At 42.5% G+C, this 26,458-nt stretch overlaps 3 non-coding genes across 3 annotated transcripts; all 3 read left to right on the top strand.

Annotated features, from left to right (window-relative positions):
- Positions 1-407: 407 nt before the first annotated feature.
- On the top strand, positions 408-479 carry trnag-ucc (transfer RNA glycine (anticodon UCC)). Its single transcript has one exon. It is a non-coding gene; the product is annotated as a tRNA-Gly (tRNA).
- A 1,174-nt stretch (positions 480-1,653) lies between these two features.
- trnat-agu (transfer RNA threonine (anticodon AGU)) lies at positions 1,654-1,727 on the top strand. Its single transcript has one exon. It is a non-coding gene; the product is annotated as a tRNA-Thr (tRNA).
- A 24,470-nt stretch (positions 1,728-26,197) lies between these two features.
- Positions 26,198-26,279, top strand: trnas-aga (transfer RNA serine (anticodon AGA)). The gene has a single exon. It is a non-coding gene; the product is annotated as a tRNA-Ser (tRNA).
- The last annotated feature ends 179 nt before the right edge of the window (positions 26,280-26,458 follow it).

Genomic DNA, 26,458 nt, shown 5'->3' on the forward strand with positions numbered 1-26,458 from the left:
TTCTGGTTCTTTGAAAAACTCAATAGTTTAGACAGTCTTAGAGTTAGTTATTTGCTTTTGTGTATGTCTTTTTCATGAATGCCAGAGGTACTCGAAATGTTGTTAAAAGAAAAACTGTGTGCTGAGTTTTATTTTTTACAGGAAACGCATGCATGTTGAAACTAAAGTTTATAAATAATTGAGAAATATTAAAGCAAGGAAAATATGATACATGTAAAATATACAATTTGATCACATAATTACTTAATTACCTCTGGTAGTTAAATGCTTTTTTCTGCTGCATTTTTTTTCTCTTGTACATGACTCTGATCCTCTTGTTGTATTTGTATTTGTAAATTCTATGTTTAATAAAATTTTTTTTTAAAAAAGCATTCTCTGGTGGTGTCCTGCAGACTTCCTGTGGGCATGCGTTGGTGGTATAGTGGTGAGCATAGCTGCCTTCCAAGCAGTTGACCCGGGTTCGATTCCCGGCCAACGCAGTGGTGAATGTTTTCAAATGCTATCATGAGCCTTGGATTGTGACTAGCAAAGCGAAGCCTTTTGAAAGAGCTAAAGCACTGAAAAACGGAATTGAGGGAGAATCTTACAGGGGATTCTGAGTGGTGTCTGCATACACGCAGTCCAATATGGGTGCTGAAAGCTTGAGCTACTCTCAATGTCATGCTGGCTTTCCCCGGAGTAAATCTGTTACATTGAAAGAATGCTTCTCGCAGGTTCAAAAAGGGACCCTTGTTAATTGGAGAAATCAATGATTTCAAATGAATTCTGTATGCGTTAAAAGACAGCTATACACAGAAAACATGCAGGACACTGCTCATGCGTGTGGAGTTCAGCCGAAACACAGTGCGTTTTTTCAAGCCATCTGACAAAGCCCGCCCACTGAAAACTGCAGCAGATCGTGTAAAGACGTTCAACTTTGTAACTACTGCACGCACAGGAAGCAGAATAAATTCCTCTTTTCAAACTGTCAAAGGTTTGCTTTACGAACGCCGCAGGACATCGCACAATCTCTTTTGAACAGGGACAAACGATTTCTTATGGGGCGCAGTAAGTACTGTTACTGTCACTGCTCGATACCGACGTTGGCCTACTATACCATGTTCAGCCACCGCTAGAAAATGTACGGCTCTAGCACCGGAGCAAGCAACAGGAGGGCCGACGTCAAACAGGCACATGTGTCAGACATGGAGAGCGACGAGAATGAGATTTGAACCCATGACTGCAGAGCACAATGAATTAGCAGTCCATCACCTTAACCACTCAGCCACCTTGTCGACGAAACTGGGCTGTCCGGACATGGGTTGGCGCGCTCCAGATGATCTTTTTCTTTTTTTTCCCTCGTACTCGAGGGTCATTTTCCTGTTCCACATGTGATTTCAACATTTTCCTTGGGAGATGTCAAGCCAGCAAGCCACTGCTGTGGTTCAGTGGCCAGTGTGGAGTTCAGTGGCCCTGTTGTACACAGAAAGCATATTGAGCTCCTTGGACATGAAAAGTTCCAGATAAGAGCCATTTGTCATCCTTTCTCTTGGTGTCGATGTTGCTATTGTATGTAAAGGTGGCAACTTGCTCAGCAAGCAGGCGGAGCACACACCGAATGCAGATGTGTCTGAGTGGTGTGTCCAAGTGGCTGCAAAAGAACAGCACACCTGGGGCGCCGTGGCTTAGTTGGTTAAAGCGCCTGCCTAGTAAACAGAATATCCTGGGTTCGAATCCCAGCGGTGCCTTCTTTGTTGTGTCTTCTCGAACAGAACTGGTCATTACAGACAACCGCCTACGGCTAGACTTAATTAAATGCAAGTATTCATTTCCTGTCTTTAACGCGACTTGTTTTTCTTAAAATGGATGCAACTTGCAAAACATGAAATACAAGCCTTGCTAATCAGCGCTAGCGGCTGGCAAAAAAAAAAGAAGTCAGCAATGTTTTTTTCTTTAACCTTAACCCTGCTAATGGAGAAGAGTTAAATGACCGAGTCAATGCAGCTTAAACGATGCGCAAGTCGGGTTCTTAGCTGAAAGGGTGGTAAATCACACTCACCCCAGTCCTTAATCTTTTAAAGAGGATACAAAATTGAACCTAGTCGCCACATCACATACATCCTGTTCAATGATAAAAAGGTAACATCTATCCTCGCTCCAGAGTAAATCTCACGTTGAGGGCATCTTTTTTTTCACTTTACCGTGAGTCGGGCTCGGCTGCACAGAGGAGAGAGCAGACCAATGAGGTCACAGGGACAGGGGAGTCACACGCTGGCGGTTTGAATACGCGGAAGATCACTGAGGGATCCACAGTATGTGGACCCTCCGTTCGCCATCAGTCCGCACTCCGGACTCTGAATCCTGCCATCCGAGTTAAGATCTCAGCGGAACCTGAGGTGCAGTTCCTTCTTAAAACGTAATCTGGTGAGCATTTCTAGAATCGCACTTGTATAGATGCAGCCTTTAATGTGTTGCTAGGTTAAAATTGATGACTTCTTGTATTTCAGTAGGCAACTGCCCTCTTGATTTTGGATTTAATCTCTTTATTACAGGGGCGCTTTTATGAAGACAGAGTCATGTTCAGGTACTTTGTTTGATGGAGGAAGCTTATTTCGGACTCTGTGATCTGCTCACCTGGAAAGGTCTGCTGTACTACTACAAGAGAGAAGTAGAGTCTGGAAGAAGGGACAATTTTATGATGCTTTGGAAGATAATGTTTTTTTTTTCTTATACTGAAAATGAAAAGTAGTTGTTTCTATATGGACTCAGTCTTTGGAATTTGTATATTTATATATTTCAGTGAACCCTCAGCCATTCCTTCTGTATTGTAATTCAATTTCTCTTTTAAAATTCCTTCCCCACTTCTAGGACCTGCAGTTGCTGAACTCCACAATGGCTTCTATTGGAAAGTCTGTGACTGAGACCAAGTAAGTGTTCACTTTTTTATGAAACCATTATTTATTTTGGAGCAATGAGCAATTCTTATATAAATGCAATAAAATCATTATGCTCAAACTATGAGAGAGAATTTTAAGGATAATTTAAGAAATCAGTCTTAGCTTGTTTCTATACACAGATGGTATTATTTATTTTCAAAGGAAACCCGCGAGGATTCCCCTGGTGTGCAAGATGTGCCTGAATACTTTTGATCAGCTTCCTGCTCACTTCAAGAGAGCGTGTATGAAGCATGCCACGGCAGAAGAGATCGGGATGGCCTCTCAACAGACGAGGGAGGACATGATGAATCACCTGAAGAACGGGGTCATTGTGGATTACCACAGATAAGAGATCAAAGGACACTTTGTGGGCTTGAAATACAAAGAAAATCTTGTTCTATGGTACAAGATAAATACAAAACTTAAGCTTTTATTTTAATTAGATTTATTTATAAAGCATAAGCAATCATTTATTACATTAATATATGTGAAAATAACATTTTAGTATCATACATTTAGTATATTTAGTTCCTAATGCTGAAAGAAATGATCATAGAACATGACATCTAACCTTACCTGCGGTGTTTTTAATCCCTATTGCTCAATGCACGGTGAAAGCATTGCATACATATGTCTGACAATGAGGAATGGGCCCCTGAGACAGTCATTTGCCTGTTTCACAAATGATCGTATTTTACTAGAGATTCTGTTTGGGATTCAGATGTGCATTCTGACAGCAATCCCTTTCAATAAATGATACGTTCTGGATGAGGTCAAAGGTGTTGGAACACTGTATTTAGGATGTTTGCAGTGATTGTGTGTCTTCTGCTTCAACGCAGTGATATATAGACGTGCTCCTGTAATTTATTGGTACAAGCCCAGGGCAGTGAGCAGTCTGAGGATTTATTTCCAGACGGCATAGAGCAGTGAAGCAGTGAAGTAGTGCAACACACTGGATCATTATATTGTTAGAATCTATTCTACTTACATTATTACATTATACACAATTTGAGTTCATTTTAAAAAGTAAAATGTAATGAAAGGAATGCATTTTCATAAGAAAGATAATACCGATATGCATGTGATAATCTTCCTTATATCATGTAGTGTGTCATTTGGACACTTTGTGGGATTGAAATACAAAGAAAACCATGTTATATGGTACAAGATAAATACAAAACTTAAGCTTTTATTTTAATTAGATTTGTTTATAAAGCATAAGCAATCATTTATTACATCGCTTCTTGAATTAAATCTTTTGACAAGAGGTAAGACTTCTATTTTACATTTAAACCCATGTTTAGCTGTGTTTTTTAGATTTAACTGAACCAATTTCTGTGTGTGATAATGTCCTTGAATTCTGACAACATCACACTAAATTACATGATATAAAACAGCTAATGTTTCTAGAGATAGAATGTTTCTAGAATGTTTCTGGGATGCTGGGATGTTTCTGGGATGCTTCTAATTACTTTTTATTACCAGGGACAGTTTAATTCACCTTGTACAGTACTGAAAGACCAAGATGCTTTTTTCTAAAGTTATTTAACATTTTATAGAACTTTGTCTACTATGGCAACATGATGAGCTTGGTGAAACTTGGAAAAATACTGCTTGGACACTTATCTTAAGATAAAGATAGGATAAAGGTTTATCTTTTGCACCTACCTGACCCCCAGGGAAGGCCAATCCTTTCTAAGTTGATGGTTCCCTACAGTAGACTGTACTTTAATTTCAAAGGTAATGTATATTGACCCAAATCAGTTTTGGACTCCAATCTACTGACGAAATGGAGCCTATCCTTTTTTCAGGATTTTAGCATCATACGTTTGGTATATTTAGTCCCTAATGATGAAAGAAATGATCATAGAACATTTGGACACTTTGTGGGCTTGAAATACAAAGAAAATCATGTTCTATGGTACAAGATAAATACAAAACTTAAGCTTTTATTTTAATTCGATTTCTTTATAAAGCATAAGCAATCATTTATTACATCGCTTCTTGAATTAAATCTTTTGACAAGAGGTAAGACTTCTGTTACATTTAAACCCATGTTTAGCTGTGTTTTTTAGATTTAACTGAACCAATTTCTGTGTGTGATAATGTCCTTGAATTCTGACAACATCACACTAAATTACATGATATAAAACAACTAATGTTTCTAGAGATAAAGTTTCTGAGATGCTTCTAATTACTTTTTATTACCAGGGACAGTTTAATTCACCTTGTACAGTACTGTAAGACCAAGATGCTTTTTTTTAAAGTTATTTAACATTTTATAGAACTTTGTCTACTATGGCAACATGATGAGCTTGGTGAAACTTGGAAAAATACTGCTTGGCCACTTATCTTAAGATAAAGATAGGATAAAGGTTTATCTTTTGCACCTACCTGACCCCCAGGGAAGGCCAATGCTTTCTAAGTTGATGGTTCCCTACAGTAGACTGTACTTTAATTTCAAAGGTAATGTATATTGACCCAAATCAGTTTTGGAATCCAGTCTACTGACGAGATGGAGCACATCCTTTTTTCAGGATTTTAGCATCATACGTTTGGTATATTTAGTCCCTAATGCTGGAAAGAAATGATCATAGAACATTTGGACACTTTGTGGGCTTGAAATACAAAGAAAATCATGTTCTATGGTACAAGATAAATACAAAACTTAAGCTTTTATTTTAATTCGATTTCTTTATAAAGCATAAGCAATCATTTATTACATTAATATATGTGAAAATAACATTTTAGCATCATACGTTTAGTATATTTAGTCCCTAATGCTGAAAGAAATGATCATAGAACATGACATCTAACTTTACCTGCGGTGTTTTTAATCCCTATTGCTCAATGCACGGTGAAAGCATTGCATACATGTGTCTGACAATGAGGAATGGGCCCCTGAGACAGTCATTTGCCTGTTTCACAAATGATCGTATTTTACTAGAGATTCTGTTTGGGATTCAGATGTGCATTCGGACAGGAATCCCTTTCAAGAAATGATACGCTCTGGATGAGGTCAAAGGTGCTGGAACACTGTATTTAGGATGTGTTTGAAGTGATTGTGTGTCTCCTGCTTCAACGCAGTGATATATAGATGTGCTCCTGTAATTTATTGGTACAAGCCCAGGGCAGTGAGCAGTCTGAGGATTTATTTCCAGACGGCATAGAGCGGTGAAGCAGTGAAGTAGTGCAACACACTGGATCATTATATTATTAGAATCTATTCTACTTACATTATTACATTATACACAATTTGAGTTCATTTTAAAAAGTAAAATGTAATGAAAGGAATGCATTTTCATAAGAAAGATAATACCGATATGCATGTGATAATCTTCCTTATATCATGTAGTGCGTCATTTGGACACTTTGTGGGATTGAAATACAAAGAAAACCATGTTATATGGTACAAGATAAATACAAAACTTAATCTTTTATTTTAATTAGATTTGTTTATAAAGCATAAGCAATCATTTATTACATCGCTTCTTGAATTAAATCTTTTGACAAGAGGTAAGACTTCTATTTTACATTTAAACCCATGTTTAGCTGTGTTTTTTAGATTTAACTGAACCAATTTCTGTGTGTGATAATGTCCTTGAATTCTGACAACATCACACTAAATTACATGATATAAAACAGCTAATGTTTCTAGAGATAGAATGTTTCTAGAATGTTTCTGGGATGCTGGGATGTTTCTGGGATGCTTCTAATTACTTTTTATTACCAGGGACAGTTTAATTCACCTTGTACAGTACTGAAAGACCAAGATGCTTTTTTCTAAAGTTATTTAACATTTTATAGAACTTTGTCTACTATGGCAACATGATGAGCTTGGTGAAACTTGGAAAAATACTGCTTGGACACTTATCTTAAGATAAAGATAGGATAAAGGTTTATCTTTTGCACCTACCTGACCCCCAGGGAAGGCCAATGCTTTCTAAGTTGATGGTTCCCTACAGTAGACTGTACCTTATCTTCAAAGGTAATGTATATTGACCCAAATCAGTTTTGGACTCCAATCTACTGACGAAATGGAGCCTATCCTTTTTTCAGGATTTTAGCATCATACGTTTGGTATATTTAGTCCCTAATGATGAAAGAAATGATCATAGAACATTTGGACACTTTGTGGGCTTGAAATACAAAGAAAATCATGTTCTATGGTACAAGATAAATACAAAACTTAAGCTTTTATTTTAATTAGATTTATTTATAAAGCATAAGCAATCATTTATTACATTAATATATGTGTGTAGCGGCGAGGCTTATTAATAAGGCAGAATTAAGTGTTCTGAGCCTTCCCAAATGAGGCCCCATTTCTCTGTTCATCTCTGTGGTGCAGCCACAGAGAAACTGTTCTGCAGGGTGATTTAAGGTCCTAGGACAGCTCCCAAAGGGGGATGCACTTAGCTAAGCCTGGCTATCATGATCAATGGTCATCCATTGGCGCCTATCTGTCTAGGGAGTGCCAGTTGGACATCTGGACTGCATTACTAAGTGTCAGGACTAAGTGACTCATATCTCACCTTGATCAATCAATCAGGGACTGGTAGGGCCGAGTAACCCACGTGGGACTCTGATGCCCATGGAACTTTCAGCCAATCAATGAGCTGAAGTTCCTCCAGGTAAAAACAGGCAACACAGAGAGCCTGTGAGATTCAGTAAGATTCAGAAGGGAGGATTCAGAGGATTCTGTGGACAATTCTAAAGGGAATTCAAAGGAGAATTCCAGGGCAGGACGGCCCAGGAGCAGAAGGCTCCCAAGGGCAGGACATTCTCGCAGCGCGCCTCCTGACCATCCTGAGACTCAGCCCGGACAACCACGGAACGGCCAGTGTGTACGAGTGCCAGAACTTTCCTTTGTTCTAAGAGTCTAGAGCGGAGGTTGCCAGAGAATAACCAGAGGATCCACCCGAGGTTAGCACCAGCAGCAGGCCTTGTGAACAGGTCGGAACTGTGGACAGCTGAATCACTATTCAGAACTAGCTCTTCATCAGAAACGAACCGGTCCTCTTCCTGACTTGCTGGGACCCACAGTCATCTTTTCTCCTGTGCACAAACTTTGCTAGTTAAAGCCCACAGTGAGCATCAGCAGTGCAGCGTCGCAAGCCGCACAGCACAGCCTGGCACGGAGCCAGAGAGCGCGGATTGGACAGCAACAGCCTGCAACTGTTTCTTTGTACCCGCAGGAAGATCTGAATCCCCAAAGATTGGATGAGTATTCAACTTCAATGCATTACAGCTCGAGAATTCAATTGTTATCCCAACCAGTTGATATCAATTTAATTCCTAAGAGTTATGTACTTGTTTGAGTATCTAATGTAGAAGTTATAACCAAGTTCATTAACGAAACGGTCTTAATGAATGATATACTGAACGTATGTCCTCTTGATATGTGTAACACTTCGTAACTGACTGAATATATATCTTTTGTATTCTGATAACCCTCTTGATAAGATCTGTTAGGTTTACATGCATATTTTATGTATTAATAAATGTATCCTCGTGTATTAGTACCTGTGTGTGCGCGTTGTTTGAGTTATGTCACATGGTTGGATTCTAAAGCTATCAAAAGAATCAACTTTGTGATTTACTGCTACAATTAATAATTGTCTCAGTAAATGCCCAAACCCTACAGAACTGGTGCCTTCAGAGACCCCCTACATTTAATTTTGCTATGGCAACATTACATATTTGGCGTCCCTGAACCGGTTTTCTTACATTATTTGGCGTCCCTGGGTGGGCGTGGCAAGACTGAAATGAGTCAACCAAGCGGAATAATTCAATATAAAACGCCGCGGGTTTCATACACAACAATACGGTGTGCTGAAAGCCGAAAGAAAAAAAAGTTCCCCTTGCTCTTTAAGCAGTGCTTGATTGTTTTGTGATCTTTTGCGATCTACCGGGTTGATTGCATACTTGATCTTGTGGTTTTCTGTGGTAAAACTGTGATTTCGTACTTAAAAGTAATACTCTTTAAGTTTAACGATGGTTGCTAAAAGGTCTGAATTCGAGTCGCTATTAAGCACTCTCTCTAGCAGCGACAGGTCTGACCACGATCTCTTCCATATCTCCGTCAGCGGAGAAGCTAGAAGGATAAATCTCCATTCTCTGAGAGAGCTAGCGAAGGACATAGAGAGATTTGACCCCGCAGTGTCAAAGAATAATATCGAGAGTTATATTCAGGACCTCAGGTATACCCTGCAGTATCTGCCAAACGCCACAGAACAGGAGAAAGTGTTTCTGGTCAGGAAAACTACCAGCAGAGCTGTACATGAGTGGATGGCTAGGCAGATGAAAGAAGTCTGTAATGATTTTGAGCAGCTTTGTCAAGCACTTATCGAAGAAAACAGTGCGTTTATTGACCCGACTGCTGCGATAGCCGCCGCTCTTAACATTAAGCACAAGAGAGCAGAGTCCCCTCGCGAATATTACGAGAGACTTAGACGAACTTATTTTGCAGGGCGAAATGATGAGGGTTGCGAAGAGAACACACATTTCAAGGGTTTATTCATTGCGAATCTCCACCCGTCAGTCAGAAAGATGATCTTAATGCATACAGATGCACAGACCATGAAAATGACTGATATTAAGAGATTCGTGCAGAAATCCTGGGAGTATGATGTCCAAAGTCGCTCTGAGCAAAAAGCTGTTAAAGTGACTGTGTTTGCCGTCAGAGCCAGCAGGGTTAATTCCCCCCTGCTCGAAGGAGCACAGGCTCCTGAGCTGGCTAAGCCCCGTTCCAAAGCATGCACACAGGACCACACCCAGCGTCCTAAGTGCCATGAGAACACCGGGGGAGGGAAAGGGCTAGATAAAGCTGAACAAAAGGATTCAGTAGCCACCCGCCTGGCCAGGCTTGAACAAGCTTTATTAGGACAGGGACAACCGCTCCCCAAGGCTGCCGGAAGCGTGAATGAGCTGATACTCTCCATGAGGAGGCGGAGACCCGCCCCCTCTCCCTCCCTCAGTCTATCTGATTGAGCAGAAGGGTTCCTGCCTGGATGAATTCAGCCACTCCCAAGTGAGTGCTGACTCCACCCCTGAAGTCACAGAGCAGGCAGTAAAACACAGAGGAAAAGCAAGAAGCTTTTACCTCAAGGCTGCCATGGGAGATGTCTTACACTGTGAGACACTGATTGACACTGAGGTTGAAAGGTGTTTGATGTCACACGGCAAGCTCAAACGGGTTGAAAAAGAAAAGGGCATGCGACTCAGAGAGGAACCTTTGGTGGATCACCAGAAAGGCAAAGTGTGGAAACAGGTCAAGGCTCCTAAGCCTTCTGTACAGAAGGAAAGGGGGGCCAAGAGGCAGACTGTGCTCACACAGTGCCCACCGAACACAGAAGCCTATGTGGAGATTCCTTCTGTTCCCTCTGGACAAGAAATAAAAATATTTCCTTGTTCCCCGGATATACAGTGCCTTGCGAAGGTATTCGGCCCCCTTGAACTTTTCAACCTTTTGCCACATTTCAGGCTTCAAACATAAAGATATAAATTTTTTATTTTATGTGAAGAATCACCAACAAGTGGGACACAATTGTGAAGTGGAACAAAATCTATTGGATTTTTGAAACTTTTTTAACTAATAAAAAAATGAAAAGTGGGGCGTGCAAAATTATTCGGCCCCTTTACTTTCAGTGCAGCAAACTCACTCCAGAAGTTCAGCGAGGATCTCTGAATGATCCAATGTTGTCCTAAATGACTGATGGTGATAAATAGAATCCACCTGTGTGTAATCAAGTCTCTGTATAAATGCACCTGCTCTGTGATAGTCTCAAGGTTCTGTTGAAAGCGCAGAGAGCATCATGAAGACCAAGGAACACACCAGGCAGGTCCGTAATACTGTTGTGGAGAAGTTTAAAGCCGGATTTGGATACAAAAAGATTTCCCAAGCTTCAAACATCCCAAGGAGCACTGTGCAAGCGATCATCTTGAAATGGAAGGAGTATCAGACCACTGCAAATCTACCAAGACCTGGCCGTCCCTCTAAACTTTCAGCTCAGACAAGGAGAAGACTGATCAGAGATGCAGCCAAGAGGCCCATGATCACTCTGGATGAACTGCAGAGAACTACAGCTGAGGTGGGAGAGTCTGTCCATAGGACAACAATCAGTCTTACACTGCACAAATCTGGCCTTTATGGAAGAGTGGCAAGAAGAAAGCCATTTCTCAAAGATATCCATAAAAAGTCTCGTCTAAAGTTTGCCACAAGCCACCTGGGAGACACCCCAAACATGTGGAAGAAGGTGCTCTGGTCAGATGAAACCAAAATCGAACTTTTTGCCCACAATGCAAAACGATATGTTTGGCGTAAAAGCAACACAGCTCATCACCCTCAACACACCATCCCCACTGTCAAACATGGTGGTGGCAGCATCATGGTTTGGGCCTGCTTTTCTTCAGCAGGGACAGGGAAGATGGTTAAAATTGAGGGGAAGATGGATGCAGCCAAATACAGGACCATTCTGGATGAAAACCTGTTGGAGTCTGCAAAAGACCTGAAACTGGGACGGAGATTTATCTTCCAACAAGACAATGATCCCAAACATACAGCAAAATCTACAAAGGAATGGTTCACAAATAAACTTATCCAGGTGTTTGAATGGCCAAGTCAAAGTCCAGACCTGAATCCAATCGAGAATCTGTGGAAAGAGCTGAAAACTGCTGTTCACAAACGCTCTCCATCCAACCTCACTGAGCTCGAGCTGTTTTGCAAGGAAGAATGGGCAAGAATTTCAGTCTCTCGATGTGCAAAACTGATAAAGACATACCCCAAGCGACTTGCAGCTGTAATCGCAGCAAAAGGTGGCTCTACAAAGTATTAACGCAAGGGGGCCGAATAATTTTGCACGCCCCACTTTTCATTTTTTTATTAGTTAAAAAAGTTTCAAAAATCCAATAGATTTCGTTCCACTTCACAATTGTGTCCCACTTGTTGGTGATTCTTCACATAAAATAAAAAATTTATATCTTTATGTTTGAAGCCTGAAATGTGGCAAAAGGTTGAAAAGTTCAAGGGGGCCGAATACTTTCGCAAGGCACTGTACAGGGAAGTCGTGTCCCGGCCAAGGTCCCAACAGCCTCCATGCCACAGGAGCGGTGCTCCAAGCAGCCGCCTGATCCACCAGGTAAAGCACACACCTTTTACATCCCTAAAGAGGAGCAGATCTCCCCACCTGGCGATGAAAAGGAGCTTTCCCTGTGCACCCTGGCACCCAAGAGGGGTCAGGAACACCACCCTGCAGTGGTGGAAGGGATCCAGATGGCAGGAGAGCAGGTTGGTGATGTAGCCCTCACCCTTAGCCCTGAGAGGTCCTCTATTAGTAAGGATCTGCTTGAGCAGCTGTCACAGGGCCACCGCCAGGTGCCCCTGGTGCAACATTCACAGGTTAGACAGGAGGTCCAGCTGGACGCTGAGACTACTGCGCTGTGGACACACCTGATCCCAGATGCCGATTCCCTCTGCTGTGACCCAGGGAACCTGCAGTCAGGTAACATTATTTCTCACAACTACCAGGTAGTGAGTGAGACTGACCTGATTGTTCCTGCCTCAACGGCAGGGTTGCCAACACACCCAGTCCCCCAGAAGGGACAGGGAATGAAAGCCGAGCCGGTTTTCTTACAGCCACCAGCTCAGTCTGTCAGTCTGAGTCTGACCAACAGTGGTTCAGCCAGACTGGAGCTGGATGGTCAAGTCACCCGCCTGCCAGTGCAGGACATCGCAAAGAGGGGTGTCAGAATCCCCGCCTGCACTGACATGGGCCTGGTGAGTGATAGTAAGTTCAAAGACAGTGAACTAGCTATCCCAGTGCTGGGGCAGCTCCCTGAACCCCTAGCAAGGGAAGGGGGGAGCGAGCAGGTGTCCTACACCCACGCCCAGCGAACGATTGTAAACATGCCGATAGAGGGATTCCTCAATCAGGAAGTGTGCAGGGTGGACCTGAACAGTGAGAATGGGGTAACAATCCCAGATCACTCAGGTGCTCCAGATGACCACTCAGCCGAGGGTCAGGCATGCTCTACCGCTGCACCACCCCCTGCAGGGTTCCTAGAGCACAGGCATGAACAAATCGAAAAAGCAGATGCCCTGGAAAAGGAGGAGCAGCATCAGCAGCTGCGTCAGATCTCCCCATATTTCCAGGATGTTGGTGCCCAAGATGCCACAGGGCATACTGAGAAAGACACCATGTACACGCTGCGCCAGCTTAGAAAGGCGACAGTCACTCAGAAGGAGATGACTGGGATCAGCCACCCGAAAAGACTTTTGGGAGGACTGATTGCTGCCGCCACTGTTGCACGTTTGCTTTTTTCTGGTAGGTTTGTGTGCTACTGGCACTCTCACCCTGACTGCCCCAAGAAGGCAGGGGTCAGAGATGCCGGAGGGTAGTGACAGACTGTATCGACAGCAGCAAAAGTTGGAAAGCTTAGGGAAAACCCTACAGGCAATTTCCTATGCAACAGGGTTAAACCTTATTCCCCAACCAGTGGACATGATTGTTGGTGTTATACAGTGGGTTTATGCTTGTGTGCAACAGGCCAGAATGTTGACACAAGACCTATTAAGGGAGCTTAGTGCCACTGTAGCTAGTCTAACCACGGCACGATTCCCAACCCACTTGATTCCACTCTTCTCAGTAGAGGAGTATGTGACATTAACCCCATCGCTCATAGCTCACCCAGAAGGCAATCCAAGATTGAATTTGGTTCCAAATCTTGAGATGGGTATGGCCACCAAAGCTATCCATTGGCTGTGTCTAAACGATTCACCAATGAAGGGTGTAAAGCTACTAACGAGCAGAGGGAGGTTAATGAACCCCATGAAGAGCAGGTAGGAAGTAAATGGCTGGTCAGCACACCACATTTAACTGACACTATGACTTGTGACAGGCATGATACAGCTACCACAATGCAGCTACCTAATCAAACAGTTTTCCTGCAAGTTCCCGAGGAGGCCATAGTACAGCATGGTAACTTAACACTGTACGGTCTGGAACCAGACAACATAAGACCAAACTTGAGGTCATGGATGCCTTCAGGTGCCACACTATTGAATTGGATAGAAATCCAAGAAACAGTAAGCCCTGAAGAGGTACAGGTAGTTAGTTTGCTTTAATGGAACAAACCTCCAAACCACCCAAGCAGATACCCAACACAGGTGTTGTGGTTTATCGCGGGGCTGGGAACAGGAACTGTTGTTATTGTAACACTGCTGCTGGGAAGCTGGATCATGACTGACAGTGTACTCTGAATGCTGTACTCTTGCATCAAAATGTAATCTGGGTAGCATGAATGAGTCAAAGGTAGCATGTCAAAAGAAAGGAAGTGATTTCTCCCCAAATATGTACTACAGAGGTATCAGATATTGACAGTGAACTTCCTGATGTGTAATTCCTAGACTTAGATAATGTCTCCTACCGTGTTTATACATACTCCAGATGTTATTCATCCTGTTTGTATCCAACGCTGGTTCCGGTATGAATTCTCGAGGAGTAATGTGGACATTTAAGATTAATGTTCTAATGGCAAGGGACATCACTTAACTCTGTTTTGTTTTGAAGGCAACAACGCCTCAGGACCTCATGACCTTCAAAAAGGGGGGATATGTAGCGGCGAGGCTTATTAATAAGGCAGAATTAAGTGTTCTGAGCCTTCCCAAATGAGGCCCCATTTCTCTGTTCATCTCTGTGGTGCAGCCACAGAGAAACTGTTCTGCAGGGTGATTTAAGGTCCTAGGACAGCTCCCAAAGGGGGATGCACTTAGCTAAGCCTGGCTATCATGATCAATGGTCATCCATTGGCGCCTATCTGTCTAGGGAGTGCCAGTTGGACATCTGGACTGCATTACTAAGTGTCAGGACTAAGTGACTCATATCTCACCTTGATCAATCAATCAGGGACTGGTAGGGCCGAGTAACCCACGTGGGACTCTGATGCCCATGGAACTTTCAGCCAATCAATGAGCTGAAGTTCCTCCAGGTAAAAACAGGCAACACAGAGAGCCTGTGAGATTCAGTAAGATTCAGAAGGGAGGATTCAGAGGATTCTGTGGACAATTCTAAAGGGAATTCAAAGGAGAATTCCAGGGCAGGACGGCCCAGGAGCAGAAGGCTCCCAAGGGCAGGACATTCTCGCAGCGCGCCTCCTGACCATCCTGAGACTCAGCCCGGACAACCACGGAACGGCCAGTGTGTACGAGTGCCAGAACTTTCCTTTGTTCTAAGAGTCTAGAGCGGAGGTTGCCAGAGAATAACCAGAGGATCCACCCGAGGTTAGCACCAGCAGCAGGCCTTGTGAACAGGTCGGAACTGTGGACAGCTGAATCACTATTCAGAACTAGCTCTTCATCAGAAACGAACCGGTCCTCTTCCTGACTTGCTGGGACCCACAGTCATCTTTTCTCCTGTGCACAAACTTTGCTAGTTAAAGCCCACAGTGAGCATCAGCAGTGCAGCGTCGCAAGCCGCACAGCACAGCCTGGCACGGAGCCAGAGAGCGCGGATTGGACAGCAACAGCCTGCAACTGTTTCTTTGTGCCCGCAGGAAGATCTGAATCCCCAAAGATTGGATGAGTATTCAACTTCAATGCATTACAGCTCGAGAATTCAATTGTTATCCCAACCAGTTGATATCAATTTAATTCCTAAGAGTTATGTACTTGTTTGAGTATCTAATGTAGAAGTTATAACCAAGTTCATTAACGAAACGGTCTTAATGAATGATATACTGAACGTATGTCCTCTTGATATGTGTAACACTTCGTAACTGACTGAATATATATCTTTTGTATTCTGATAACCCTCTTGATAAGATCTGTTAGGTTTACATGCATATTTTATGTATTAATAAATGTATCCTCGTGTATTAGTACCTGTGTGTGCGCGTTGTTTGAGTTATGTCACATGGTTGGATTCTAAAGCTATCAAAAGAATCAACTTTGTGATTTACTGCTACAATTAATAATTGTCTCAGTAAATGCCCAAACCCTACAGAACTGGTGCCTTCAGAGACCCCCTACATTTAATTTTGCTATGGCAACATTACATATTTGGCGTCCCTGAGCCGGTTTTCTTACATGTGAAAATAACATTTTAGCATCATATTATTACATACAGGTCTCTAGCTTCAACACAGTGATATATATATATACTCAGTGATTTATTGGTACATGCCCAGGTCAATAATCAGAATGAGGATTTATTTCCAGACGGGCTATAGGTAGTGTTGTGAAATACTTCAACACACTGGATCGCAGATTTAGACCCCCTGCACTCTTACTCCTTAAAAACCAAAGAAATGAAGATATGTAGCAATTACATTGCAACAGGGCTGACAGTGACTTAATGCTTATACTAGTGGACTTCTGGTACCTTTAGGGTACGGTGTTCCCTGAAGGGCTCTCAAACCCCGCATTTCAGATGCCTAGCTGTTTCGCTGATGTGTTGCACCTCAGAATCACTTTTAAACCTTACCTCTGGTATCTTTAATCCCTATTGCTCAACGCATGGTGAAAGTATTGCATAAATGTGTCTGAAAATGAGCAATGGGCACCTGAGAGACTCATTTGCCTGTTTCACAAATGATCATATTTGACTAGAGATTCTGTTTGGGATTCAGTTGTGCATTCTGACAGCAATCGCTTTCAAAAAACGATACATTCTGGATGAGGTCAAGGTGCAGGAACACTGTATTTAGGATGTGTTTGCACTTATTCTGTGTCTCTAGCTTCAACACAGCGATATATGTATATGCTCACTGATTTTTTGGTACATGCCCAGGGCAATAATCATTATGAGGATTTATTTCCATATGTGCTAGAGGTAGTGTTGTGAAATTCTTCAACACACTGGATCGCAGGTTTAAACCCCCTGCACTCTTACTCCTTAAATACCAACAAATGCAGATATGTAGCAATCATATTGTAGCGGACACTCATTTGCCTGTTTCACAAATGATCATATTTTACTAGAGATTCTGTTTGGGATACGGATGTGCATTCTGACAACAATCTCTTTCAAAAAATGATTTTACCTTATCGCAGCTTTGCCCTTCTTGCCTCTTTGGAAAATATCTCCATCTTGTGGTCGTTGTTGGTAATGTCTAGACAATATCTCCATCTTGTGGTCGTTGTTGGTAATGTCTTCTTATGCCCTTTTTTATTTTAATTCTCTATTAGTTGATTCTAGTATCTCTACAATGGAGCTGAAAATTTTCCAGAAAGTGGTTGCAAGCCCGATATCATGCGAAGAAACTTCAGGATTCGGGGATCAGTCAATGGATTTTCTTCAAAGTTGGATTTTTGCACTCTGTGGACCAAGAGATGTTGTTCTATAATGTTTTTTTTTTTTCAAATTTAAAAATATTATTTTTTCATGGAGCTTTGAATGGGATGGATTCACCCTCCTTTAGCCAGGACAGAGCTCCAGGAGCCTGGGTAGGATTCTAGCTTTCTCCCCTTGCAGGCACGTGGCACAGAAGACAATATTTTTTTCCTTAAAATCTTTTTTTTGTGTGTTCCTTGTTGTTCCAAACTTAATTTTAATCACTTTTAATTAGAGATTTTATTAAAAATAGTGCAATAAATGACTAATTTCACAAAAATTAATGTAATATAAAACGGATGTTTTCAACTTTATTGTAGTGTTTTAGAAACTAATATGTCTTCAAAAATGGTTGTTTTTCACTCCTATGAATGAAAACTGTTGTTATATGATGTTTTTTTTTTCAAATTTTAAATGATCATTTTTTCATGGAGCTTTGAAGGGGATGGATTCACCCTCCTTTAGCCAGGACAGAACTCCAGGAGCCTGGGTAGGATTCTAGCTTTCTCCCCTTGCAGGCACCTGGCACAGAAGACATCATTTTTTTCCTTAAAATCTTTTTTTTTTGTGTTCCTTGTTGCTCCAAACTTAATTCTATTCACTTTTAATTAGAGATTATATTAAAAATAGTGCAATAAATGACTAATTTCACTAAAAATACTAAAAGTAATATAAAACGGATGTTTTTAACTTTATTGTAGTGTTTTAGAAACTAATATGTCTTCAAAAATGGTTATTTTTCACTCCTAGGAATGAAAGCTGTTGTTATATGATGTTTATTTTCAAATTTTGAAAAAGCAAAGGATTCTAGCTTTCTCCCCTTGCAGGCATCGGACACAGAGAACCTCATGGTTTTCCTAAAAATCATTTTTTATGTTCCCTGGTGTTCCAAACTTAGTTTTAATCAATTTTAATTTGTTATGTTACAAACAGGGTAATAAAGTCTTATTTGGACTATAACTAATGTCATATTGTCTGCTACAAAACTGATATTTTCAGCTCTATTGTAGAGATTCTAGAATCAACTAATAAAGAATTGAAATAAAAAAGGGCATAAGAAGACATTACCAACAACGACCACATGATGGAGATATTGTCTAGACATTACCAACAACGACCACAAGATGGAGATATTGTCTAAACATTACCAACAACGACCACAAGATGGAGATATTTTCCAAAGAGGCAAGAGGGGCAAAGCTGCGATAAGGTAAAATCATTTTTTGAAAGAGATTGTTGTCAGAATGCACATCCGTATCCCAAACAGAATCTCTAGTAAAATATGATCATTTGTGAAACAGGCAAATGAGTGTCCGCTACAATATGATTGCCACATATCTGCATTTGTTGGTATTTAAGGAGTAAGAGTGCAGGTTTAAACCTGCGATCCAGTGTGTTGAAGAATTTCACAACACTACCTCTAGCACATATGGAAATAAATCCTCATAATGATTATTGCCCTGGGCATGTACCAAAAAATCAGTGAGCATATATATATATATATCACTGGGTTGAAGCTAGAAACACAGAATAACTGCAAACACATCCTAAATACAGTGTTCCAGCACCTTTGACCTCATCCAGAACGTATCATTTCTTGAAAGGGATTGCTGTCCGAATGCACATCTGAATCCCAAACAGAATCTCTAGTAAAATACGATCATTTGTGAAACAGGCAAATGACTGTCTCAGGGGCCCATTTCTCATTGTCAGACACATGTATGCAATGCTTTCACTGTGCATTGAGCAATAGGGATCAAAAACACAGCAGGTAAGGTTAGAAGTCATGTTCTATGATCATTTCTTTCAGCATTAGGGACTAAATATACTAAACGTATGATGCTAAAATGTTATTTTTACATATATTAATGTAATAAATGATTGCTTATGCTTTATAAACAAATCTAATTATAATAAAAGCTTAAGTTTTGTATTTATCTTGTACCATAGAACATGATTTTCTTTGTATTTCAAGCCCACAAAGTGTCCAAATGATGCACCTTTGACCTCATCCAGAACGTATCATTTCTTGAAAGGGATTGCTGTCCGAATGCACATCTGAATCCCAAACAGAATCTCTAGTAAAATACGATCATTTGTGAAACAGGCAAATGACTGTCTCAGGGGCCCATTTCTCATTGTCAGACACATGTATGCAATGCTTTCACTGTGCATTGAGCAATAGGGATCAAAAACAGAATGGAAACAGACATGGAAACCAACAAGGATGGGATTTGAACCCATGCGTGCAAAGCACAATGGACTAGCAATCCATCGCCTTAACCACTCGGCCACCTCATCAACAAAACTGGGCTGTCCCAACTGGGTTGGCGCGCTCCAGATGATCTTTTTCTTTTTTTTCCCTCGTACTCGAGGGTCATTTTCCTGTTCCACATGCGATTTCAACATTTTCCTTGGGAGATGTCAAGCCAGCAAGCCACTGCTGTGGTTCAGTGGCCAGCGTGGAGTTCAGTGGCCCTGTTGTACACAGAAAGCACATTGAGCTCCTTGGACATGAAAAGTTCCAGATAAAAGCCATTTGTCATCCTTTCTCTTGGTGTCGATGTTGCTATTGTATGTAAAGGTGGCAACTTGCTCAGCGAGCAGGCGGAGCACACACCGAATGCAGATGTGTCTGAGTGGTGTGTCCAAGTGGCTGCAAAAGGACAGCACTCCCGGGGCGCTGTGGCTTAGTTGGTTAAAGTGCCTGCCTAGTAAACAGGAGACCCTGGGTCTGAATCCCAGTGGATAACTGCCTACGGCTAGACTTAATTAAATGCAAGTATTCATTTCCTGTCTTTAACACGACTTGTTTTTCTTAAAATGGATGCAACTTGCAAAACATGAAATACAAACCTTGCTAATCAGCGCTAGCAGCTGGCAAAAAAAAAAGAAGTCAGCAATGTTTTTTTTCTTTAACCTTAACCCTGCTAATGGAGAAGAGTTAAACGACCGAGTCTATGCAGCTTAAACGGTGCGCACGTCGGGTTCTTAGCTGAAAGGGTGGTAAATCACGCTCACCCCAGTCCTTAATCTTTTAAAGAGGATACAAAATTGAACCTAGTCGCCACATCACATACATCCTGTTCAATGATAAAAAGGTAACATCTATCCTCGCTCCAGAGTAAATCTCACGTTGAGGGCATATTTTTTTTTCACTTTACCGTGAATCGGGCTCGGCTGCACAGAGGAGAGAGCAGAGCAATGAGGTCACGGGGACAGGGGAGTCACACGCTGGCGGTTTGAATACGCGGAAGATCACTGAGGGATCCACAGTATATGGACCCTCCGTGCGCAATCAGTCCGCACTCCGGACTCTGAATCCTGCCATCCGAGTTAAGATCTCGGCAGAACCTGAAGCGCAGTTCCTTCTTAAAACGTAATCTGGTGAGCATTTCTAGAATCGTACTTGTATAGATGCAGCCTTTAATGTGTTGCTAGGTTAAAATTGATGACTTCTTGTATTTCAGTAGGCAACTGCCCTCTTGATTTCAGATTGAATTTCTTTATTACAGGGGCGCTTTTATGATGACAGAGTCATGTTCAGGTACTTTGCTTGATGGAGGAAGCTCATTTCGGACTCTGTGATCTGCTCACCTGGAAAGGTCTGCTGTACTACTACAAGAGAGAAGTAGAGTCTGGAAGAAGGGACAATTTTATGATGCTTTGGAAGGTAGTTTTTTTTTTCTTTGAAATCGAAATGAATCAGAATATCAGAGCAAAAGACAAACTCTTGGTTTGGTTTAAAGAGATATGGTTTTAAAACAGACAAAATGTAGAAAACAGGTGTTTCTCACTTTTGGAAAAGAATGGACCGGGGGTATTTTACTAGTTGCAGTGCTGAGCTCACCGGGTTGCAGTCCTGCAGTGTTGCACCAGGGTCAGTGGTGCAATGGATAACACGTCTGACTACGGATCAGGAGATTGTAGGTTCGACTTCTGCCTGGCTCGGGTCGTTTTTAAACGCATCAGGCTACTCCCTAAGTAGCCTGTGCTACTTACTGTATTGTAATCGTACCCAGTAAGAGATTTCCTTCATGTAAATGAACTGCACCTGACAGCTTTAGAAAAACACCTGGGCTCAGTACGGTGCTGAGAGCTCAGCGTTGCTGTTGTTCTAATTAGCACGCACTGCATCGGCTATGAACCCGAACTTTTCAATTATTCCGATCAGTAAGTCAACACGTAGTCCACATGAAAGGTAGAAATATTCTCTTGTCTGTCTCTTGTTTGTATAGAACTGAATGTCCCTGACAATGTACTGTTAGTTTTAATTGAAGAACGGCATTTGTGTTCAAATATACCAGACAAGTTTAGTAACTGCTCATGCGACACTCAGTTGTAATTAGTCAAGAAATAAAGTCGAACAACAGCTGCGGGTTTGATTCTGAACGTATGAGATTGCAGCGCCTTTTACTTCCATTGACAAATGATAGAGATTCGAAGAGAGATCCTTCAGACCAACAAGCAAACCCACGGCTATTTCGGTTTTCTATCTAGGCAACGTTGGTGTTTGCAATAGCATACATGAAAGCGTGATGCAATTTCTGTGGCTACATTTGTTGCACATCATGCACAGTAAGAGTGTTTCTAACACCAAATAAAAAGTCAACAATTAGCGATCACGCCTTCTCCTCAGTTAACCCACTGAAACCCTTGCTGTTAACAGATCTTTAATGCGTGCTTTACGAGCACCTACATATCGTGTCGGTTCTTTCAGCTTTATTCATTAGGTTTTCAAAGGCATAAGTAGAGCACCAGAGGTGCGAACGCAGAATGTGTGGTAATCTGAAGAACTGCTTTCCATGGCAGCGGGTCCAAGCGATTTAGCATTTTTATAGTACCGGGAAAGGAGAAGCGGCACTTTGCCTTTGCCGCGCAGGCACAAGGCGACGTGCGGCAGACGCCGGAGTCGGCAAGTTCCGAACCTGCGCGGGGAAGCCCCAACGCATTTCGAGTCCATCGCCTTAACCACTCGGCCATGACAAAAGCGAGCTCGCTGCCGCCGCATTCCTCCTATAATCTAACACGGAGTGCGAAGTCGCTGCGGAAACCTTTTTAAAGTCGCTCTCCGTTAAAAAAAAAAATACCTTTCACAAGATTCGTGCCGGCAGACAGACATGCCTCAGAGGGTTTAAGGCTGGCTTCACGTTCAAATGATGAAGTCCCCCAGTCCGGATGTCAAAATGCAACTTTGGCAGACAGAAAAAACATCAACAAACCACAAATGTGGAAAAGGATTTTACAAGCTGCACCACACTGCACTTTCCAAAGCATTTACATTCGTGTTAGACGCAGGAATTGCCTTTGATTTGCGCGCTTACGAACGCCATGGAAAACGAAACAAAACTAAAGCCCTCAGCTCCTGCACTTGATTATAATGCCGTTACGTGTCGAAGCAGGAATTTACGTCATCCTACCACTGCAACACGGGGAATAGAGGGAAATGAGAACAATCTACGAATTGTCTCTAAACAGTCCCTACAGTTGTAAGACGCCTGGAAGCGTGCACCCCCATCATTAATCTTTGCGCATCTGTGCAAGGTAAACTCTGGAGCAGTCTCTGAAACGGCTCAAAGGAAACACGTGATTGATTCCATGTGCATCTGGGGTTCATTTCTTATTTACATTTAATTCAAGGGAAAGGCTTGGGTCAGTTTCAGAAGGCCTCCAACAGCGAGATTCAAGCGTCCCACCTTCAGCCCAATCTGCGCCGCCAGAACGCCAATGGCTCCTCTGGTCTCCGGGGTGCGGTTGTGACTCCGTAACCTAAAGTGTTGGTGGCAGACAAATGGAGACTAACAGGTGATGTCCTAGGACATGACTACATTGTGACACTCGGTGGGGATGGTGACCATTGCTTGGAAAAGAGTGCGAGGCCCCTTTAGAAAAACATTTTGTTAACAGGCATTCTGCCTCAGCCTAAACACCTATAGCTTGCAAAGCACATGCTATTAGACAGGCACCTCTGCAAGACCTTAAGAGTCTCTTAAACTAGTGATAGAAAGGTGTTCCCAATAGGCGATGTTCGGCTTTCAAATCATCTCTCCGTGGAAGCGCCGAGATGCAGCTGTTTAAGGCTTAGAAGCAGCTGACTGTTTCACTACCTAGCTGATCACTGTCAGTCAGGGAGCTCAGAGGTGAAAAGCCTGTCTGAGAGACAATTCGTCGTCGATCAGTTCAATATGTTCCGTACCAGCTCGGCGCACCTGAGATCATCTTGGTAGCCGTGTAGCTCAGATGAGTGAGAGCGTGTGTGTGTGTACCACCGTGATTGGATGCCGGTCCTTCTCAGGTCACAGTAAACCTTCTGCTGCCTAACTTCCCTAATTTTGGGGATCCCTTTGAAAAAGCAAAGGAAAAAAAAACTGTCTCTCATCAGCGTGATTGACCCTCCCCAGTGTGCCCCAGTGGCCTAATGGCTAAGACACTGGCCTCCTAAAACAGCGATTGTGGGTTTGAGTCCCATCTGGGGTGCTCCTGTCCCATTTTGAGCGTACAAATGTCCTTGTGATTTGCAAAGCTACAACCCCACCTTACTCAGTGAGCGTCTCTGCTTTTCTCTCACATACAGTTGGGAGAAAAACTTTTGTAAACAGCCCTTCGGAATGATGTGGATTTCTGCATGAATGGCTCCTAACATGTGATCTTATCTTTATCTAAGTCATAATAATTAATAAAGAGAGTCTGATTTCACAAACAACACACGCCCAACATTTGACATTGCTGTTTCTTTATTGACCAAATGGTTTAAACAATCAAGGTCATTGATGGAAAAAGTATGTGAACCCTTATATTAAGGAGCTAGTGGAACCTCCTTTATGACAAAAACCTCAATCCCCACTTTCTGTAGCGGCTGGTCAGACCTGAGCAGCGGTTAGGAAGTATTTTGGCCTATTCCTCTATGCAAAACTGTTTCAGTTCATGTATATTTTTGGGATGTCTTGCGCTGAACGGCCTGCTTCAGATCACGCCACAGCACTTCAATGGGATTGGGGTCAGGACTCTTACTTGGCCATCCCAAAATATGGAATTTCTTCTGTTTCAGCCACTCTGTTGTTGATGTACTCCTTTGTTTTTGTCATGCTGCATGACCCAGCGTCTTTCGAGTTTTAGATCACAGGCAGACACCCTGACATTCTGCTGTAGAATTTCCTGATACATCTTGGAATTCATCGGTCCCTCGATGATTGCAAGCCGTACAGCCTCCGCCATGCTTCCCAGGTGGGATGAGGTTTTGGAGTTGGTATGCAGTGTTTTGTTATCTCCAAACATAACGCTGTGCACATTTACCAACAAGTTCAACTTTTGTCACGTCTGTCCACAGAACATTGTTCCAGGAGTTGCTGTGGAACATCCATGTGGTCTTTAGCAAACTTGAGAGGGGCAGTGGTGGTTTTTTTTGGGGGGAGAGCAGTGGTTTCCTCCGTGGTGACCTCGCATGATCACCACTCAGATTTCTGTTCAGATTTCTTCTTATGGTGGACTCATGGACACAGACGTAAGACAAAGTCAACCACCTGTTCGCTAGATCCCATACCCACTCAGCTAGTCAAAGATTCCCTCGAAGGACTGGCAGGACCTATAATTAGTATGATGAATGCATCGCTTGCGTCAGGCGTTGTACCTGATCAATTTAAGGTAGCGGTTGTTAGACCGCTCCTTAAGAAGTCAAATTTGGATCCACAAGTTCTTAACAACTACAGGCCTGTCTCAAAGGTCCCATTTCAATCTAAAAGTTTTGAGAGAATAGTTGTTGCCCAACGTCAATCGTATCTGGATTCAAATAATATACTTGAGAAATTTCAGTCTGGTTTCTGAAACAGCATTAACAAGAGCCTTAAATGATATTCTCTTAGCTACTGATGCGTGGAATGCAACAGTGCTAGGTTGCAACAGTGCTAGGAATGCAAACGTTAGGTTGCGCTTCTTCATGCTGCATGGTCGGCATGAGTGGAGCTTTTTAAACGTCTGTACTTAGTGCGCCTCATAAGAAATCGTTTGTCCCCGTTCAAAAGAGATTGTGCGATGTCCTGCAGCGTTCGCAAAGCAAACCTTTGACAGTTTGAAAAGAGGAATTTATTCTGCTTCCTGTGCGTGCAGTAGTTACAAAGTTGAACGTCTTTACACGATCTGCTGCAGTTTTCAGTGGGCGGGCTTTGTCAGATGGCTTGGAAAAACGCACTGTGTTTCGGCTCGGGAAACATCATGAGCAGTGTCCTGCATGTTTTCTGTGTATAGCTGTCTTTTAACGCATACAGAATTCATTCGAAATCATTGATTTCTCCAATTAACAAAGGTCCCTTAAAGGATGAGTCAAAGTAACGTCTAATCGGATTAGTTTCCTTAGAGCTGGTTTAGAGTTTGCTCAAGAGTTTACCTTTCACAGACGCGCAAAGAAGAATGTTGGGGGTGCACGCTTCAAGGCGCCTTACAGCTGTGGGGAGTGATTCGAGACGATTCGTGGCGTGTGCTCGTTCCCATATACTGTACACCCCGGGGTGCAGTGCTAGGATGATGTACAATACCGCTTGGGCACGTAACGGCGTTATACGCAAGGTTTTCGTTTGTTCGTTTTGTTTTGCTCTGCTTTGCTTTGTTTTGCTTTCCATCGCGTTGGTAAGAGCGTAAATAAAAAGGCGATTCCTGCGTCTACCACTAATGTTTGAGCTATTTCAAGTGCGACGTGGTGCGGCTTTTCAAATGCTTGTGGGCATTTCTCTGTTGTTGATTCTTTTTTTGTGTGTAACAAAGTGGCATTTTCATGTCCGGACGGGGAGACTTTATCATTCCGACATGAAGCCACCCTTAAGTCCTCTGAGGCGTGTCTGTCTGCAAGGCTTGTATTTTGGAAATGTTTTTTTGAAACGGAGAACGACTTTGAAATAGGCTTCCGCCGGCGCCTCGCGATCCAGGTAAGATTGTAGCAAGAACGCAGCGGCAGTGGGGCTTGTTGTAGTCGTGGCCGAGTGGTTAAGGCGATGGACTAGAAATCCATTGGGGTCTCCCCGCGCAGGTTCGAATCCTGCCGACTACGTTATCCGCCTCCAGTCGGTGTGTTTCGGCGCAAGCAAAGAAGCGCGCCTCTTTGCTGTTCCTGGTGGTTTTAAAACGCCCAATCGCTTGTACCCGCTGCCTTGGAAATAAGTTCTTCAGCGTCCGCGAATGGCATTTTGCAGCTGGAAGCAGATGTCGACGCGTTTTGCACAGAGCACC

The sequence above is a fragment of the Lepisosteus oculatus genome, unplaced genomic scaffold (genome assembly GCF_040954835.1).
Source record: "Lepisosteus oculatus isolate fLepOcu1 unplaced genomic scaffold, fLepOcu1.hap2 HAP2_SCAFFOLD_40, whole genome shotgun sequence".
NCBI classification, from domain to species: domain Eukaryota; kingdom Metazoa; phylum Chordata; class Actinopteri; order Semionotiformes; family Lepisosteidae; genus Lepisosteus; species Lepisosteus oculatus.